Source organism: Macaca mulatta, chromosome 3 (genome assembly GCF_049350105.2).
Source record: "Macaca mulatta isolate MMU2019108-1 chromosome 3, T2T-MMU8v2.0, whole genome shotgun sequence".
Classification (NCBI taxonomy): domain Eukaryota; kingdom Metazoa; phylum Chordata; class Mammalia; order Primates; family Cercopithecidae; genus Macaca; species Macaca mulatta.
The window spans coordinates 96,051,409-96,057,391 of NC_133408.1; the positions used below are offsets into that span (position 1 = coordinate 96,051,409).

The 5,983-nt window shown below is 39.3% G+C and overlaps 1 pseudogene; it reads left to right on the top strand.

The window, feature by feature from the left end:
- Window positions 1–4,616: 4,616 nt before the first annotated feature.
- LOC693813 (NADH dehydrogenase [ubiquinone] 1 beta subcomplex subunit 8, mitochondrial pseudogene) lies at window positions 4,617–5,258 on the top strand (annotated as a pseudogene).
- The last annotated feature ends 725 nt before the right edge of the window (window positions 5,259–5,983 follow it).

A 5,983-nucleotide genomic window follows, 5' to 3' on the forward strand; every position in this document is an offset into this window, starting at 1 on the left:
GTCTTTCTTCTCCCCACTCCTTTCCCTTTTCTCCTCTCCTCTTTGTAGGTGATCTCATTCAATCCTGTGATGTTAAATATGGACAACCCCCTATTCTCTATCTCTGTCCCTGATCCCGGACTCTAAACTCGCACACCCACTTGTCTTGATATTTGTAGTCAGATATCTAATAGGCATATTAAATGTACATTTATTGATTACCCCATCAAAATCTGCTAACTTGTAAGTTTCCCCATCTCCCTCTTTTGTGGATCTTCCCAGATAAAGACGTATAGCAGTAAATACCTTTTTACGTAATTTTTTTCATTCAACTACACTAGTTTTGGTTTTCCAGTTATCTTCTCTTGTAGCATGCTGTTTTTTTCCTAACAAAGTACTCACAATACTAGTGTATGGTAATTGTTTGTCTACAGCAATTGTTTATCTCCCCGGCTAGACTATCACCTTCAGGGTGTGTGTCTGCCTTGTTCAAGATGGACTTTCCAGGGCTCAACATAGCGTCTATGGGCCCTAGTAAGTAGTGTCTGCAGGGCACCTAGTAAGGGCTCAATAAATACTCATTGATTGAACAAGTAGAGTTCTGACAGTGGAGTGTGGGCTGGCTTGGAAGGGAGGAGACCAGAGGTAGGATGCCTCTCTAGGCAAGAGGTAGTGAATACTTGAGCTGGGAAAGTAGGAGTGGAAAGGAAGAGAGAGAGAAAGACAGACAGACAGACAGACAGACAGACACACACACACACACACACACACACACACACACAGAGAGAGTGTTAAGAAACATGAAAGCAGAATCCATGAATCTGAATGATCTGAATGTCTGGGGATGAGAGAGGGAGAGGTGTAAGATGACTTAGGACGTGTGTAGAAAGTATGCTTCAGTGATGTGGCTAGGGACTTGTTAAATCATGCTCACTGGAGTTGTCTGTTCAACATTATTTGTTGAAATGCTGTCTGCTAAGAACTGCATTAGGCAGTTCCTTACTTGCCTCTAGGGAATTCTCTTTTTTCCTATAACAAGTTTCCTATAGGCAGTTATTGGAATCAAGTGTGCAAATGTCAAGTGTATAAAGGTTATATGAGTTATTTGAATGTGGTAAGGGAAATTCCCTTTTCTAAAAGCTGAACACTGGCTTTCCTTACAAACTACATCTAGTCTTTTAGGCTCAATCTTTGATCATCTGGTTTTGGAACTTGTTCTATGTTATTTAGCTTTGTTTTTTTCCTTCACAGACGTATACACATCAGCCTAAGTTCAGTGAACTCCCAGTTAAGAGAGTTCCTGATTTGAGCCCACATGATAATTCCCATTTTCATGTCAATTATAGTAAGATTATGAGACTTATGTTTCTAATCACTAGTTTCAGCCTGTCATTTTTCCATTTTCTACACATTTATTTGACATAATAAGGGCGAGATGCAGTAAAATATTCAAATAAGTGTATAAACAATTTCTCTCTAATGGATTAAAGTGGGGATGCTGCTAAAGTTGAACTCTGAGCTGGCAGTGGGCATGATAGCTTGTTGGATAATATATAGAAGATTCTCCCACCCTGAGGTCTCCTTCATGAAGTAGTTGCCTGCTATAGAGGGGTGTGAAAAAAATGGAACTCCACCTACATTTTGGGAAATTTGCAGGCAATCCTATATAATTTCACTAATTTGACTCTCTTACCTCTATTAGATCCATTTCTTTCCACTTTCTATGCTCATTTCCTTGATAGGAACTTGTTATTGGCTGAACTATGCCCCCTGATGAATTAATATGCTGAAGTCCTTACCCCCAGTATCTCAGATGTGACTGTATTTGGATATATGGTCTTTAAAAAGGAAATTAAGGCCAGGTGCGGTGGGTCATGCCTGTAAGCCCAGGTGTTCGAGATCAGTCTGGGCAACATAGTGAGACCCTGTTTCTACAAAAAATTTTTAAAATTAGTTGAGTGTAGTGGTGCATGCCTGTGGACCCAGATACTTGGGAGGATGAGGTGGGAGGATCACTTGAGCCTAGGAGGTCGAGGCTGCAGTGAGCCATGATCGTGCCACTGCACTCCAGCCTAGGTGACCGAGTGAGACCCTGTCTCAAAACAAACAAACAAAAACAAACAAACAAACAAAAACAGAAGTAATTAAGGTAAAGCAAGTTCACTAGGGTGGGCTCTAATCCAATATGACTTGTGTCCTTATGAGAGGAAGAGATTAGGACACAGACACACACAAAGGAAAATATATAGGGAGAAGATGGCCATCTATAATCCAAGAAGAGAGGCTTCAGGAGAAACCAACTTTGTTGACACTTTGATCATCTTGAACTTCTAGTCTCCAGAATTGTGAGAAAATGAATTTCCATTGTTTGAGCCACTCAGTCTGTGGTGCTTTGTTATGGAAGCCCTAGCAAACCAATGCAGAGCTATTGGACCAAACACTGCTGGCCTTGGTGAGACCTCTAAGCAAGCTTCACAGGGCCTTCTGGGCCTTAGAGATGGGAGAGACAGTTCCCTTAGGGCCCAAGTGAGGAGCAGAGGATGTGAGTGGTTGGATGACTCATTCAGGGTCACACGCTCAGGGAGAGGCCAGAATGTGGACTTGCATTCTCTGCTTTCCACATTGACCCCTTAGGCAATTTGGACAGGTCAATTTTTTAGTCTGTTTGAGAAAATATTGTTCAGGGCCTAAAATATTGAATACTTCCATATAATCACTTGCAAACAGATGCTTATTCTTTCTTAGATTACATGATGTTCATAAATATTTCACACGCATGGGCAAAATGAAAGTGGCCAGGAGAGAGCAGTGATAGGAGAAGAAAGATTTTACAAATCTTTGCTTAGATTTTTGCCAAGACCTACAGAATACAGAAAAATAAACAATCACAAATCGTTCTTAAAAATAAGATTTTCTTATTATTAAAGTAGTATATATTTATGGTGTAAAATTTGAAAGACAAAAAGTTTAAAGAAAGAAATGTGTATCTCCCACAATCCTGTCATTCAAAGATAACTACTATGAACATTTTGAATGGCTGTCCTCCCAAAATTTTATTATATGCATGTGCAAACATGCATAAACATTACAGAAATGAAATTACACTGTACACATACTATTTTATAGCCTCTTTTTGTGCTGTTTAAAGATATTTTATGGATCTTTCCCTAAATCATCAAATATTCTTTGAAAATACAACTTTTATGGCTGTATTTTAAATGTCCATTATATATTGGACTTTGGGGACATGGGGACAAGGGTGGGAGGGGGGATGAAGGATAAAAGACTACAAATAGGGTATAGCGTATACTGCCCAGGTGACGGGTACACCAAAACCTCACAAAGCACTGCTAGAGAACTTACTTGTGTAATCAAACACCACCTGTACCCCAATAACCTATGGGGAAAAAAAAGTCCATTATATTAATGTGCCATACTTTATTTAATTAATATCCTACTATTGAGGCAAAAGAAGTCAATTTTCTAATTAAAAATGTGGACAAAATGTGAGTAGAATTGTGTTGAAAAAATAGAGTTCAGAAAAAACATTTTTTAAAGGACATATTAATCCAAAATTAAAAAGATCCAAAAAATTAAGGATCTTTATTTATGTAATTGCAATTGAAATTGTTCTTTCTCAGTAATTATTCATTCTCAATGGTGATAGTTTAGTTTTACTGAAAGAAATTTGATCAGAATATGAATTAAATAGGGTAAAATTGATCCTTATGATTTTCTTTTTGAGACTTCTTTTCATTCAATCATTAATTGGTGTTTAATTTTATTCTTACTTTCAGTGTGTGCACCCGAAAATGTGTCTGTTTCATGAATTCAAATGTAAGGTTTCAATACCCTTTCTCCTTTATCTGCTTTGCTTTCTGAAATGACAGCATCTAGGATATTTTTCAACATTTCCTGAAAATGCCCAGTCTATGAAACAAGTTCAAAATGCCTAACCCTTAATCCTCATTAAAATATGGAGGAAATAGGCAATGTTAATGCATTTATGTTAAAATGGGTAAAACTGCAAGGTCAAAAATCTGCTACATTGCTGCAACTGTCTAGCAGTTGTCAAGGGCTTAGTATGTAGCAGGCACTTTGCTGTAAGCTGTTTTGTTTAATTCTCACTCTACTCCCACAATGTAGGTAGTATTTCCTCCATTTATATGAGCAGAAACTGAGTCAAGGAGGCTAAATCAATTGTTGAGGAGTACATAGATAAACGGTGGACTAAAGCATGTGTTTTTTTCATTACACAGCACACAATTTTTTGATGATTAGGACAGCTACTCAAATAGTTTTTGGACTCCTATAATTAAGCATTCAGTGGCAAAGAGCATGTACATGTAGACCAGGTGTGATGATAAAATAATCAGACTTATTTTGTGGGTGATTATGGGAATCACTCTGGTTGTTTTGTGGTCCCATACTTATTTTATTATGGCACATACCCTTGGTGTTCATGGGTGTGTACATACATGCTTGTTTAAAACACTACGTTGAAAGGGATATGATGATGCCTTTGCAAACCTTTAAAATACAGCCAAAACAAAAGTTGGGAGACAAATTCTGTGATAACAACATATCAGGGCCGAAAACTTGGAAAAATGTTCAGAAAATTAATATTTGTAAACGCGAAAACATGAAGAAGGTGAAGATGGCGGTGGCCAGGGCCGGGCTCCTGGGAGTTCAGTGGCTGCAAAGGGAATCCCGGAACGTGGTGCTGCTGGGCGCACAGCCAGCCTCCCGCATCACCAAGGACATGTTCCCGGGGCTCTATCCTAGGACCCCAGAAGAACTGGCCCCGCCGCCAAGAAGTATATTATGCGTGTGGAAGACTACCAGCGTTACCCGGATGAGGGCATGGGGTATGGCGACTACCCGAAGCTCCCTGACCGTTCACAGCATGAGAAGGATCCATGGTATAGCTGGGACCAACCGGACCTGAGGTTGAACTGGGGCGAACCGATGCACTGGCACCTAGACATGTACACCAGGAACCGTGTGGATACATCCCCCACACCTGTTTCTTGGAATGTCATGTGTATGCAGCTCTTCGGTTTCCTGGCTTTCATGACATTTATGTTCTGGGCGGGGGACATGTACCCTGTCTACCAGCCTGTGGGACCAAAGCAGTATCCTTACAATAATCTGTACCTGGAACGAGGCGGCGATCCCTCCAAAGAACCTGAGCCGGTGGTTCACTATGAGATCTGAGGAGGCTTCGTGGGCTTTTGTGTCATCTTAACCAGGACTCTCTCATTCCTAGAAATTTAATCTTAATGAAATCCCTAATAAAACTCAGTGCTGTGGGGAAAAAAAAAATTTTGTAAATGCAATGATTTTGCTACTTCTTACTCTTTTTTCATCCTGTTTTAACTTGCTTGGCACTGACTCTCTGGCCATGACGTTGGTTTACTTTGACTATGATTTTGGTTTTTTACTGCAACCATATTGCCTTTAGTTGTCATAGGCAAATACTCTTCCTAAGTGTTTTGGGTACATTTTTATTGATGTACAACATAAATACATAAATGCAGACAAATTGAAAGGTACATGTTGATGGGTTTTCATGAAACGGACTCTCCTGTGGAGCCACTGGCCAGATGAAGAAACATTGTTGGCATCTGAGAAACCTCCTTCTGCTCAGGCCTATTCACCATGATCCTCCCTAAAAGTATAATTCTCCTGACTTTTATCATCCTAGAGTAGTTTTGCCTGTTTTTGAGCTTAATGTAAATGGAATCAGAGAATACTCTATTTTGCATTTGGTTTCATTCTCAACATTATGCTTGTGAGATTCATCCATGTTGTTGTCTAGTGCATTTTGTTTATTCACTTTCACTTCTACATAGTATTCCTTTGTAGGAATATGTCACAATTTATTTTATTCATTCTCTTGTGGATGGACATTTGCATTTTCCCCAGTTTTTGACTTATGAATAGTGCCCCTGAAAACATTGTGGTAGGTTTATTCTGGCACAAATGTGTACATATTTCTGTT